Genomic DNA, 15,561 nt, shown 5'->3' on the forward strand with positions numbered 1-15,561 from the left:
ATGCTAGTGCAGGTACTTCCTTATATGGCCACTCAGGCAATATAGGCTTACCTGGCCAAGGATAGCCTTATCTCCTTTCGTTTGGGGGGGGGTTATGTAGGAAGGTGGCTACCTGACTATGGTTACCCCAGATTTTTTGCCCTGTGTTTAGCTGGTTTTCGACTTAGTTGGCCTGGTTCCCTGCTAATCAGGGCCCCAGGCTATCTGCTCTCTCTGTAAAATGGATTCCATGTACCCTAGGTGCATAACTAGATTGGCTTGGGTCACCTTATCAGCCCCTGTACAGAGCACTATAGGTGCCCAGGGCATAGGTGCATCCAAGGCCTACCAGGGGCTGCAGCATATCTTTTGCCACCCCTGGCTGGCTATCTAAATTGACACAACTGGCTGATCACTCAGCTGGGGCAAGTGGGTGTAATCACCCCTTGCTTAAATATGGTATACCTATATCTAAACCTATATCTGGACACATATATAGCCTGTAAGCCACTCCTATGGAAGGCCTCATCAATCCTGGAGGCAGAGTGCGTGGTTTTATGTGAGATGGTGCTCTGGCATGAGCTGAGCCTGTCTGCAGCTGTCGGGAACAACTCCCTAAGCTGATCCGGGATAATGCCAAACCATATACTATTAAGTGCATTATAATCCTCGCGGTTATATGTTAACTTTGGTTTGGCTTTATCAAAACATATCGTGTAAGGTGTCATACGAATTGGAATACTATCCCCTCGCCAGTCCTGGCGACGGGGGTAGTATTCCACCCCTCTAGAGGGGACGACATGTTACTTTTGCTAAAATGCGGTTGATTTTTTGAGCCTCAGATCCACAAAATGGATGCCCCTGCCACAGACACGGGTCTGACCTCCTGCTGCTGACCGAAACCCGGCAGAGGAGGCCTGGACAAAGAGTTTCCTGTCACAGGGCGGTGTCAAACCACCCCAGACAGGAGATAGTGGATTGGAGTAGGGAGGTTTCAATGAAACCAGACACTGCCTGGGGAGCACAAGGCTGCCCCTTGCAGGATCCGGCCAAACCGGTTCTGGGGCCTCCCAGCCCCTGTCCCAGCGCGGCCAGGATCAAAGGAGAGGGATGTAACCACCCCCTTCCTGGGTCCCACCCATAGGAGGGGACCTAGCAGGATGTCCAACCCCCTAGATTCGAATAAGAGGGGGAGCAGTCCCAACGGACCTCAGATCATCCTGAAGAAACATAAGAAACGAAATCTGGACCCTTCGACTTTCAACACGACGTGAGAAGACTGAAGAATCTCCCTTGTGGTCAAGGAGTGACCACCCTGTGCAAACAGGCACCATCCAGCCCTCGACCCTTGCTTTGTTGCAGTTCCCGCCGGAACTCGAGCTACAGAGATTGACGAGATCAAGCTTGCCTGCCTTCTACCTGCCCGATCCACAGTCCCTGCAGAGCTGAGACCCGTGGAGGCGACCGGAAGCGTGGGGCACGCCATCTTGAAAAGGCCACGAGACGCTGACCGTGCGGCCCACGAGTGACCCTCGAAGCTGTACACCGGGGTTTGAGAAGCCCCAGCCCCGAGCTCCACTTGCATCAAAGCTCACCCCTCCACACTCGCTGAGTGCTGCGTGGGGCCCTTCTGCTTGTGTGCGCTCGACGCGTTGGCCCGGTCACTTGCCAGCTGGCTTGTGGCCCCTGTGCCGACGAACTTTGAAATCCGACTTGCTTTTCTGGTTGCTCCAGATCTGCACCAGCTCCTGTAAAAAGGAGCACCCACTCTGACCCTCCTGGTTCGAGTGATAAGCAATCCCCCGGTTCCGCGTGGATTGCTTTTGCCAAGTGCTGTTTGCTACAATCTTCAAGCCGACGGTGCTGACGGCGAGAGCCTACGTGGGACAGATCGTGACCCGCTCCTGGACGTCGCAGATGCCCCAGAGCCCACGTGACAGCGGAGAGAAGCCTATCGACAACTGCCTGATTGCGCCCGACATCGCCTGGTTCCATCCTGGTTCCACCCTGGTCACTGCTGAGTGACCCAGACTCTGTCCCCTCTGCTTTCAGGTACTTTTCTACATCGATCCACCCTTGGATCGCACCGGACACTTCTGCTTCACAGCGCCTGCAGCTGCAACAGCTCCAAGCACCAAGAACCTGCGTGACAGAACCCGACGCCACTTCGACCCTGTGCACCCACGGCCTGTGGGTGAGGTAACTTTGCAACGCCGGTGTCTTTACACTGGTACACACCTCTAGGGTCTGTGTCTAAAGTTTTGTGTTCCTAGGTTCAGCGGAAGTATCTTTTTATTCACTTTAATTGACTTTTACGCACCATTGACAGTGCATTGGTGCGCGCTGCACTTTCCGTGCTGCACCCGTCTCCTGTGGGCACAGGGGCCACAAGCCAGCTGGCAAGTGACCGGGCCAACGCGTCGAGCGCACACAAGCAGAAGGGCCCCACGCAGCACTCGTCGAGTGTGGAGGGGTGAGCTTTGGTGCAAGTGGAGCTCGGGCTGGGGCTTCTCAAACCCCGGTGTACAGCTTCGAGGGTCACTCGTGGGCCGCACGGTCAGCGTCTCGTGGCCTTTTCAAGATGGCGTGTCCCACGCTTCCGGTCGCCTCCACGGGTCTCAGCTCTGCAGGGACTGTGGATCGGGCAGGTAGAAGGCAGGCAAGCTTAATCTCGTTGATCTCTGTCGCTCGAGTTCCGGCGGGAACTGCAACAAAGCAAGGGTCGAGGGCTGGATGGTGCCTGTTTGCACAGGGTGGTCACTCCTTGACCACAAGGGAGATTCTTCAGTCTTCTCACGTCGTGTAGAAAGTCGAAGGGTCCAGAATTCGTTTCTTATGTTTCTTCAGGATGATCTGAGGTCCGTTGGGACTGCTCCCCCTCTTATTCGAATCTGGGGGGTTGGACCTCCTGCTAGGTCCCCTCCTATGGGTGGGACCCAGGAAGGGGGTGGTTACACCCCTTTCCTTTGATCCTGGCCGCGCTGGGACAGGGGCTGGGAGGCCCCAGAACCGGTTTGGCCGGATCCTGCAAGGGGCAGCCTTGTGCTCCCCAGGCAGTGTGTGGTTTCTTTGAAACCTCCCTACTCCAATCCACTATCTCCTGTCTGGGGTGGTTTGACACCGCCCTGTGACAGGAAACTCTTTGTCCAGGCCTCCTCTGCCGGGTTTCGGTCAGCAGCAGGAGGCCAGACCCGTGTCTGTGGCAGGGGCATCCATTTTGTGGATCTGAGGCTCATTTTAAATCAACCGCGTTTCAGTAAAGTAACATGTCTTCTCCCTCTAGAAGGATGGAATGCTACCCCCGTCGCCAGAACTGGCGAGGGGGTAGTATTCCAATTCGTATCACACCTTACACGACATGTTTTGATAAAGCCAAAGCAAAGTTGCTATATAACCGCGAGGATTATAAGGCGCTTAAGAGTATATGGTATGGCATTATCCCGGATCAGCTAAGGGAGTTGTTCCCGACAGCTGCAGACAGGCTCAGCTCATGCCAGAGCACCATCTCACATAAAACCACGCACTCTGCCTCCAGGATTGATGAGGCCTTCCATAGGAGTGGCTTACAGGTTATATATGTGTCCAGATATAGGTTTAGATATAGGTATACTATATCTAAGCAAGGGGTGATTACACCCACTTGCCCCAGCTGAGTGATCAGCCAGTTGTGTCAATTTAAGAGCCAGCCAGGGGTGGCAAAAGCTATGCTTCAGCCCCTGGTAGGCCTTGGTGGCACCTATGCCCTGAGCACCTATAGTGCATGGTACAGGGGCTGACAAGGAGTCCATTTCCAATTGTGGTATGTACCTATAGCACATGTATTATAAATTTAGAGAGAGAACAGCAGGCTGGGGGTCTGATTAGCAGGCCCACAGCCTCAGTAAGTCGAAAACCAGTGAAGCAAAAAGCAAAAATTGGGGTGACCATAGGATAGCAGACCCTACTCTCCTACAGTCATCATGTGTCATCATGTGTCATGTGGTGTCATGTTGTTTCATGTGTCATGTGGTGTCATGTGGTGTCATGTGGTGTCATGTGTTATCATGTGTCATGTGGTATCTTGTGGTGTCATGTGGTGTTGTGTCATCATGTGTCATTTGTCGTCATGTGTCATCATGTGTCATGTGGTGTCATGTGGTGTCATGTGTTGTCATGTGTCGTCATGTGTTGTCACGTGGTGTCATGTGTCATCATGTGTCATGTGGTATCATGTGTCATCATATGTCATGTGTCATCATATGTCATGTGTCGTCATGTGTCGTCATGTGTCATCATGTATCATCATGTGTCGTCATGTGGTGCCATTTGTCATGTGGTGTCACGTGTCATCATGTGTTGTCATGTGTCGTCATGTGTTGTCATGTGTCATGTGGTGTCATGTGTCATCATGTGTCATGTGTCGTCATGTGTCATCATGTGTCATAATGTATCATCATATGTCGTCATGTGGTGTCATTTGTCATGTGGTGTCATGTGTCATCATGTGTCATGTGTCGTCATGTGTCATCATGTGTCATCATGTGGTGTCATGTGGTGTCATGTGGTGTCATGTGTCGTCATGTGTCATCATGTGTCATGTGGTGTCATGTGGTGTCATGTGGTGTCATGTGTCATGTGGTGTCATGTTGTGGCATGTGTTATCATGTGTCATGAGATATCTTGTGGTGTCATGTGGTGTTGTGTCATGTGTCATTTGTCGTCATGTGTCATCATGTGTCATGTGGTGTCATGTGGTGTCATGTGTTGTCATGTGTCATCATGTGTCGTCATGTGGTGTCATGTGTCATCATGTGTCATCATGTGTCATGTGGTATCATGTGTCATCATGTGTCATGTGTCGTCATGTGTTGTCATGTGTCGTCAAGTATCATCATGTGTCGTCATGTGGTGTCATTTGTGATGTGGTGTCATGTGTCGTCATGTGTCGTCGTGTGTTGTCATGCGTCATGTGGTGTCATGTGTCATCATGTGTCATGTGTTGTCATGTGTCATCATGTGTCTTGTGGGTCATGTGGGTCATGTGGTGTCATGTGTCATCATGTGACATCATGTGTCATATGGGTCATGAGGTGTCATGTGTCATCATGTGTCATCATGTGTCATCATGTGTCATGTGGTGTCATGTGGTATCATGTGGTGCCATGTAGTTTCATGTGTCATCATGTGTCATCATGTGTCATGTGGTATCATGTGGTGCCATGTGGTTTCATGTGTCATTGTGTGTCATTTCTTGTCATGTGTTGTCATGTGTTGTCATGTGTCATCATGTGTCATCATGTGGTGCCATGTGGTGTCATGTGGTATCATGTGGTGTCATGTGTCATCATGTGTCATCATGTGTCATCATCTGGTGTCATGTGGTGTCATGTGGTGTCATGTGTCATCATGTGTCATCATGTGGTGTCATGTGTCGTCATGTGTCATCATGTGTCATGTGGTGTCATGTGGTGTCATGTGGTGTCATGTGTCAAGTGGTATCCTGTGGTGTCATGTGGTGTAGTGTTGTCATGTGTCATTTGTCGTCATGTGTCATGTGGTGTCATGTGGTGTCATGTGTCGTCATGTGTTGTCATGTGGTGTCATGTGTCATCATGTGTCATGTGGTGTCATGTGTCATCATGTGTCATGTGTCGTCATGTGTTGTCATGTGTCGTCATGTGGGGTCATGTGGTTTAATGTTTAATGTAGTGTCATGTGTCATCATGTGTCATATGGGTCATGTGGTGTCATGTGGTGTCATGTGGTGTCATGTGTCGTCATGTGGTGTCATGTGGTGTCATGTGTCGTCATATGGTGTCATGTGGTGTAATGTGTCATCATGTGTCATCATGTGTCATGTGGTGTCATGTGTCATCATGTGTCATGTGGTGTCATGTGTCATCATGTATCATCATGTGTTGTCATGTGTTGTCATGTGTCGTCATGTGGTTTCATGTGTCATGTGGTTTCATATGGGTCATGTGGTGTCATGTGTTGTCATGCGTCATCATGTGTCATGTGGGTCATGTGGTGTCATGTGGTGTCATGTGTCATCATTTGTCATGTGGGTCATGTGGTGTCATGTGGTGTCATGTGTTGTCATGTGTCATCATTTGTCATGTGGGTCATGTGGGTCATGTGTTGTCATGTGTCATCATTTGTCATCATGTGTCCTCATTTGTCCTCATGTGGTGTCCTGTGTCATCATGTGGGTCATGTGGTGTCATGTGTTGTCATGCGTCATCATGTCATGTGGGTCATGTGGTGTCATGTGTTGTCATGTGTCATCATGTGTCATGTGGGTCATGTGGTGTCATGTAGTCATGTGGTGTCATGTGTTATCATGTGTCATGTGGTGGCATGTGTCATGTGGTGTCATGTGTCATGTGGTGTCATGTGTTATGTGTTGTCATGTGTTGTCATGTGGTACATGTGGTGTCATGTGTCATGTGTCACCATGTGTTGTCATGTGTGGCCATGTGTGGCCATGTGTCGCCATGTGTTGCCATGTGTCGCCATGTGTAGTCATGTATCATGTGGTGTCATGTGGTGTCATGTGGTTTCATGTGGTGTCATGTGGTGTCATGTGTCATGTGGTGTCACGTGGTGTCATGTGGTGTCATGTGTCATCATGTGGTGTCAGTCATTTGTCATGTAGTGACATGTGGTGTCCTGTGTCAAGTGGTGTTATGTGTTATCACATTTCATGTGGTGTTATGTGTCGTTATGTGTCATGTGTTTTTTTTGTAAAAAAACAACGGTCCCATGTATAGGACATATATGTGAGACAATGAATATAGACAAAATCAATTCTATATTTGGAGCGACATGTCCAGCCGGACAGAGGTCTTCAATTTTTTACTCAATTGAAAGTTTTATACAAAAGGAATACCATCAACAAATCACCAGTTTGGGGCACAAGCCTGTACCCAAACACGGATCAGTACCAAAGGTTGACAGAAGACAAAGCAGGGCTTGTTAAGGCAAAAGCAGCAGTTTCTGTAAAAATTGTATGTACAGAAATATCAGGCACGTACTATTACATATAAATAACATATGGACCAAGTTTTTGTATAAGGTGCACAACAGGTTGACGGTGTTTTGGTCCTACTACTTAACAATGGAGACAATCATCAGGACATTTAATAAATGCCTTATGGTTGTAAGCCTCTAGTGCCTAAGGAAGGGAGGAGAGAGAAGGCATACATACATTTAGTGGTGGACATGTACATAACAAATTTTCCTATTGTAATGGTGACTGAGTGAAGGTGAACCTATCTATGATTTAAAACGCACAACGAGGTGTGTGTGGCATCAGGTGGATCAATGTGGAGGTGATCAGTGGGTTCCTGTAGGAGTAGAGTTAGCTACTCAATTCCAGCTCTGTACAGGGGGTCGTGATAATGAATAGTCATTTCAGAGTGAACAGAAAACGTCGGAAGGTAGGGGAGAGGATGGAGATGGGGAGGCTCACCGGGGTAGATCATGCCGGTGGGGTTTATGCAGCGATCGTGATGGCCAAATGCCTAGTGAGGCAGAGCGACCCTGCGAATGAAGGGAGGACATCATTAGAATTTGGAGGGTCGATTTCCAAAGGGTATGTCATGTGCCATCAAGTGTTGTGGTGTCATGTGGTGTCATGTTGTGTCATGTGCCATGCATTATCATGTGTCATCATATGTTGCCATGTGTTGTCATGTATCATGTGGAGTCATGTGGTGTCATGTGTCATCATATGTCAAGTGTCATGTGGTGTCATGTTGTGTCATGTGGTGTCATGTGCCATGCGTCATCATGTGTCATCATATGTTGCCATGTGTTGTCATGTATCATGTGGAGTCATATGGTGTCATGTGTCATCATGTGTCAAGTGTCATGTGGTGTCATGTGTCATCATGTGTCATGTGTCATCATTTGTCATATGGCGTCATGTGTCATCATGTGTCATGTGGTGTTATGTATCATCATGTTTTGTCATGTGTCATCATGTGTCATCATGTGGTGTCATGTGTCATCATGTGTCATGTGGTGTCATGTTTCGTCATGTGTCATGTATTATCATGTGTCATCATGTGTCGTCATGTATCATCATGTGTCGTCATGTGGTGTAATTTGTCATGTGGTGTCATGTGTCATCATGTGTCATCATGTGTCGTCATGTGTTGTCATGCGTCATCATGTGTCATGTGGGTCATGTGGTGTCATGTGTTGTCATGTGTCATCATGTGTCTTGTGGGTCATGTGGGTCATGTGGTGTCATGTGTCATCATGTGCCATCATGTGTCATGTGGGTCATATGTGGTGTCATATGTTATGTGGTGTGTCAACATGTGTTGTGGTCATCATGCATCAAGTGGTGTCATGTGTTGTCATGTGTTGTCATGTGTTGTCATGTGTCATCATGTGTCATGTGGTGTCATGTGGTGTCATGTGGTGTCATGTGGTGTCATGTGGTGTCATGTGTCATCATGTGGTGTCAGTCATTTGTCATGTAGTGACATGTGGTGTCATGTGTCAAGTTGTGTTATGTGGTGTTCTGTCATGTGTTGTCATGTGTTATCACATTTCATGTGGTGTAATGTGTCGTCATGTGTCATGTGTTTTTTTTGTAAAAAAACAACGGTCCCATGCATAGGACATATATGTGAGACAATGAATATAGACAAAATCAATTCTATATTTGGAGCGATCTGTCCAGCCAGACGAGGAGCTTCAATTTTTTACTCAATTGAAAGTTTTATACAAAAGGAATACCATCAACAAATCACCAGTTTGGGGCACAAGCCTGTACCCAAACACGGATCAGTACCAAAGGTTGACAGAAGACAAAGCAGGGCTTGTTAAGGCAAAAGCAGCAGTTTCTGTAAAAATTGTATGTACAGAAATATCAGGCACATACTATTACATATAAATAACATATGGATCAAGTTTTTGTATAAGGTGCACAACAGGTCGACGGTGTTTTGGTCCTACTACTTAACAATGGAGACCATCATCAGGACATTTAATAAATGCCTTATGGTTGTAAGCCTCTAGTGCCTAAGGAAGGGAGGAGAGAGAAGGCATACATACATTTAGTGGTGGACATGTACATAACAAATTTTCCCATTGTAATGGTGACTGAGTGAAGGTGAACCTATCTATGATTTAAAATGCACAACGAGGTGTGTGTGGCATCAGGTGGATCAATGTGGAGGTGATCAGTGGGTTCCTATAGGAGTAGAGTTAGCTACTCAATTCCAGCTCTGTACAGGGGGTCGTGATAATGAACAGTCATTTCAGAGTGAACAGAAAACGTCGGAAGGAAGGGGAGAAATGTACTCTGTTCTACATAGGTACAATGAGACCTGCCCGGGCAGTGATTACCTATGTAAAGAATCCTAGACTAAGGAAGAGCCGGTTGTGCGGGCGGCGCATTTAGATGAGACCGGAGTGCACTAAGTATACTAAATGAGCATGCTGTGACATAGGACAATCCACTCGATATTCGGCAAAAGTGTCAATTTTCACTGCGCTTTGGGGGGAGGATGGATATACTAAATGAGCATGCTGTGACATAGGACAATCCACTTGATATTCGGCAAAAGTGTCAATTTTCACAGTGCAGTGGGGGAGGATGGAGATGGGGAGGCTCACCTGGGTAGATCATGCCAGTGGGGTTCATGCAGCGAGCGTGATGGCCAAATGCCTAGTGAGGCAGAGCGACCCTGCGAATGAAGGGAGGACATCATTAGAATTTGGAGGGTCGATTTCCAAAGGGTATGTCATGTGCCATCAAGTGTTGTGGTGTCATGTGGTGTCATGTTGTGTCATGTGCCATGCATCATCATGTGTCATCATATGTTGCCATGTGTTGTCATGTATCATGTGGAGTCATGTGGTGTCATGTGTCATCATTTGTCAAGTGTCATGTGGTGTCATGTTGTGTCATGTGGTGTTATGTGCCATGCGTCATCATGTGTCATCATATGTTGCCATGTGTTGTCATGTATCATGTGGAGTCATGTGGTGTCATGTGTCATCATGTGTCAAGTGTCATGTGGTGTCATGTGTCATAAGGTGTCATCATGTGTCATCATTTGTCATATGGCGTCATGTGACATCATGTGTCATGTGGTGTTATGTGTCATCATGTTTTGTCATGTGTCATCATGTGTCATCATGTGTCATCATGTGGTGTCATGTGTCATCATGTGTCATGTGGTGTCATGTTTCGTCATGTGTCATGTATTATCATGTGTCATCATGTGTCGTCATGTATCATCATGTGTCGTCATGTGGTGTCATTTGTCATGTGGTGTCATGTGTCATTATGTGTCATCATGTGTCGTCATGTGTCGTCATGTGTTGTCATGCGTCATCATGTGTCATGTGGGTCATGTGGTGTCATGTGTTGTCATTTGTCATCATGTGTCTTGTGGGTCATGTGGGTCATGTGGTGTCATGTGCCATCATGTGTCATCATGTGTCATCATGTGTCATGTGGTGTCATGTGGTATCATGTGGTGTCATGTGGTTTCATGTGTCATCGTGTGTCATGTGTCATCATGTGTCGTCATGTGTCATCATGTGTCATCATGTGGTGCCATGTGGTGTCATGTGTTATCATGTGGTGTCATGTGTCATCATGTGTCATGTGTCATCATGTGTCATCATGTGGTGTCATGTGGTATCATGTGGTGTCATGTGGTTTCATGTGGTGTCATGTGTCATCATGTGTCATCATGTGGTGTCATGTGTCATCATGTGTCATGTGGTGTCATGTGGTGTCATGTGGTGTCATGTGGTGTCATGTGTCATGTGGTGTCATGTGGTGTCATGTGTCATCATGTGTCATGTGGTATCATGTGTCATCATATGTCATGTGTCATCATATGTCATGTGTCATCATGTGTCATCATGTGTCGTCATGTATCATCATGTGTCGTCATGTGGTGCCATTTGTCATGTGGTGTCACGTGTCATCATGTGTTGTCATGTGTCGTCATGTGTTGTCATGTGTCATGTGGTGTCATGTGTCATCATGTGGCATGTGTCGTCATGTGTCATCATGTGTCGTCATGTATCATCATGTGTCGTCATGTGGTGTCATTTGTCATTTGGTGTCATGTGTCATCATGTGTCATGTGTCATCATGTGTCATCATGTGTCATCATGTGGTGTCATGTGGTGTCATGTGGTGTCATGTGGTGTCATGTGTCGTCATGTGTCATCATTTGTCATGTGGTGTCATGTGGTGTCATGTGGTGTCATGTGTCATGTGGTGTCATGTGGTGGCATGTGTTATCATGTGTCATGAGGTATCTTGTGGTGTCATGTGGTGTTGTGTCATGTGTCATTTGTTGTCATGTGTCATCATGTGTCATGTGGTGTCATGTGGTGTCATGTGTTGTCATGTGTCGTCATGTGTTGTCATGTGGTGTCATGTGTCATCATGTGTCATCATGTGTCATCATGTGTCATGTGGTATCATGTGTCATCATGTGTCATGTGTCGTCATGTGTTGTCATGTGTCGTCAAGTATCATCATGTGTCGCCATGTGGTGTCATTTGTCATGGGGTGTCATGTGTCATCATGTGTCGTCATGTGTTGTGTGTTGTCATGCGTCATGTGGTGTCATGTGTCATTATGTGTCATGTGTTGTCATGTGTCATCATGTGTCTTGTGGGTCATGTGGGTCATGTGGTGTCATGTGTCATCATGTGTCATCATGTGGCATGTGGGTCATGAGGTGTCATGTGTCATCATGTGTCATCATGTGTCATCATGTGTCATGTGGTGTCATGTGGTATCATGTGGTGTCATGTGGTTTCATGTGTCGTGTGTCATTTCTTATCATGTGTTGTCATGTGTCATCATGTGTCATCATGTGGTGCCATGTGGTGTCATGTGGTATCATGTGGTGTCATGTGTCATCATGTGTCATGTGTCGTCATGTGTCATCATGTGTCATCATGTGGTGTCATGTGGTGTCATGTGGTGTCATGTGTCATCATGTGTCATCATGTGGTGTCATGTGTCATCATGTGTCATCATGTGTCATGTGGTGTCATGTGGTGTCATGTGGTGTCATGTGTCATGTGGTATCTTGTGGTGTCATGTGGTGTCATGTCGTCATGTGTCATTTGTCATCATGTGTCATGTGGTGTCATGTGGTGTCATGTGATGTCATGTGTCGTCATGTGTTGTCATGTGGTGTCATGTGTCATCATGTGTCATGTGGTGTCATGTGTCATCATGTGTCATGTGTCGTCATGTGTTGTCATGTGTCGTCATGTGTCGTCATGTGGGGTCATGTGGGTTAATGTTTAATGTGGTGTCATGTGTCATCATGTGTCATATGGGTCATGTGTCATCATGTGTCGTCATGTGGTGTCATGTGTCATCATGTGTTGTCATGTGGTGTCATGTGTCATCATGTGTCATGTGGTGTCATGTGGTATCATGTGTCATGTGATGTCATGTGGTGTCATGTGTTGTCATGTGTCATGTGGTATCTTGTGGTGTCATGTGGTGCTGTGTTGTCATGTGTCATTTGTCGTCATGTGTCATCATGTGTCATGTGGTGTCATGTGGTGTCATGTGTTGGCATGTGTCGTCCTGTGTCGTCATGTGTCGTCATGTGGTGTCATGTGTCATCATGTGTCATGTGTCATCATGTGTCATGTGTCATCATGTGGTGTCATGTGGTGTCATGTGGTGTCATGTGGTGTCACGTGTCATCATGTGGTGTCATCATGTGGTGTCATCATGTGTCGTCATGTGTCGTCATGTGTCATCATGTGTCATGTGGTGTCATGTGGTGTCATGTGTCATGTGGTGTCATGTGTCATCATGTATCATCATGTGTTGTCATGTGTCGTCATGTGTCATCATGTGCATACATACATTTAGTGGTGGACATGTACATAACAAATTTTCCTATTGTAATGGTGACTGAGTGAAGGTGAACCTATCTATGATTTAAAACGCACAACGAGGTGTGTGTGGCATCAGGTGGATCAATGTGGAGGTGATCAGTGGGTTCCTGTAGGAGTAGAGTTAGCTACTCAATTCCAGCTCTGTACAGGGGGTCGTGATAATGAATAGTCATTTCAGAGTGAACAGAAAACGTCGGAAGGAAGGGGAGAGGATGGAGATGGGGAGGCTCACCGGGGTAGATCATGCCGGTGGGGTTTATGCAGCGAGCGTGATGGCCAAACGCCTAGTGAGGCAGAGCGACCCTGCGAATGAAGGGAGGACATCATTAGAATTTGGAGGGTCGATTTCCAAAGGGTATGTCATGTGCCATCAAGTGTTGTGGTGTCATGTGATGTCATGTTGTGTCATGTGCCATGCATTATCATGTGTCATCATATGTTGCCATGTGTTGTCATGTATCATGTGGAGTCATGTGGTGTCATGTGTCATCATATGTCAAGTGTCATGTGGTGTCATGTTGTGTCATGTGGTGTCATGTGCCATGCGTCATCATGTGTCATCATATGTTGCCATGTGTTGTCATGTATCATGTGGAGTCATATGGTGTCATGTGTCATCATGTGTCAAGTGTCATGTGGTGTCATGTGTCATCATGTGTCATGTGTCATCATTTGTCATATGGCGTCATGTGTCATCATGTGTCATGTGGTGTTATGTGTCATCATGTTTTGTCATGTGTCATCATGTGTCATCATGTGGTGTCATGTGTCATCATGTGTCATGTGGTGTCATGTTTCGTCATGTGTCATGTATTATCATGTGTCATCATGTGTCATCATGTATCATCATGTGTCGTCATGTGGTGTCATTTGTCATGTGGTGTCATGTGTCATCATGTGTCGTCATGTGTCGTCATGTGTTGTCATGCGTCATCATGTGTCATGTGGGTCATGTGGTGTCATGTGTTGTCATGTGTCATCATGTGTCTTGTGGGTCATGTGGGTCATGTGGTGTCATGTGTCATCATGTGCCATCATGTGTCATGTGGGTCATATGTGGTGTCATATGTTATGTGGTGTGTCAACATGTGTTGTGGTCATCATGCATCAAGTGGTGTCATGTGTTGTCATGTGTTGTCATGTGTTGTCATGTGTCATCATGTGTCATGTGGTGTCATGTGGTGTCATGTGGTGTCATGTGGTGTCATGTGGTGTCATGTGTCATCATGTGGTGTCAGTCATTTGTCATGTAGTGACATGTGGTGTCATGTGTCAAGTTGTGTTATGTGGTGTTCTGTCATGTGTTGTCATGTGTTATCACATTTCATGTGGTGTAATGTGTCGTCATGTGTCATGTGTTTTTTTTGTAAAAAAACAACGGTCCCATGCATAGGACATATATGTGAGACAATGAATATAGACAAAATCAATTCTATATTTGGAGCGACATGTCCAGCCAGACGAGGAGCTTCAATTTTTTACTCAATTGAAAGTTTTATACAAAAGGAATACCATCAACAAATCACCAGCTTGGGGCACAAGCCTGTACCCAAACACGGATCAGTACCAAAGGTTGACAGAAGACAAAGCAGGGCTTGTTAAGGCAAAAGCAGCAGTTTCTGTAAAAATTGTATGTACAGAAATATCAGGCACATACTATTACATATAAATAACATATGGATCAAGTTTTTGTATAAGGTGCACAACAGGTCGACGGTGTTTTGGTCCTACTACTTAACAATGGAGACCATCATCAGGACATTTAATAAATGCCTTATGGTTGTAAGCCTCTAGTGCCTAAGGAAGGGAGGAGAGAGAAGGCATACATACATTTAGTGGTGGACATGTACATAACAAATTTTCCCATTGTAATGGTGACTGAGTGAAGGTGAACCTATCTATGATTTAAAACGCACAACGAGGTGTGTGTGGCATCAGGTGGATCAATGTGGAGGTGATCAGTGGGTTCCTATAGGAGTAGAGTTAGCTACTCAATTCCAGCTCTGTACAGGGAGTCGTGATAATGAATAGTCATTTCAGAGTGAACAGAAAACGTCGGAAGGAAGGGGAGAAATGTACTCTGTTCTACATAGGTACAATGAGACCTGCCCGGGCAGTGATTACCTATGTAAAGAATCCTAGACTAAGGAAGAGCCGGTTGTGCGGGCGGCGCATTTAGATGAGACCGGAGTGCACTAAGTATACTAAATGAGCATGCTGTGACATAGGACAATCCACTCGATATTCGGCAAAAGTGTCAATTTTCACTGCGCTTTGGGGGGAGGATGGATATACTAAATGAGCATGCTGTGACATAGGACAATCCACTTGATATTCGGCAAAAGTGTCAATTTTCACAGTGCAGTGGGGGAGGATGGAGATGGGGAGGCTCACCTGGGTAGATCATGCCAGTGGGGTTCATGCAGCGAGCGTGATGGCCAAATGCCTAGTGAGGCAGAGCGACCCTGCGAATGAAGGGAGGACATCATTAGAATTTGGAGGGTCGATTTCCAAAGGGTATGTCATGTGCCATCAAGTGTTGTGGTGTCATGTGGTGTCATGTTGTGTCATGTGCCATGCATCATCATGTGTCATCATATGTTGCCATGTGTTGTCATGTATCATGTGGAGTCATGTGGTGTCATGTGTCATCATTTGTCAAGTGTCATGTGGTGTCATGTT

Source organism: Lissotriton vulgaris, chromosome 2_2, assembly GCF_964263255.1.
Source record: "Lissotriton vulgaris chromosome 2_2, aLisVul1.2, whole genome shotgun sequence".
In the NCBI taxonomy this organism is placed as follows: Eukaryota; Metazoa; Chordata; class Amphibia; order Caudata; family Salamandridae; genus Lissotriton; species Lissotriton vulgaris.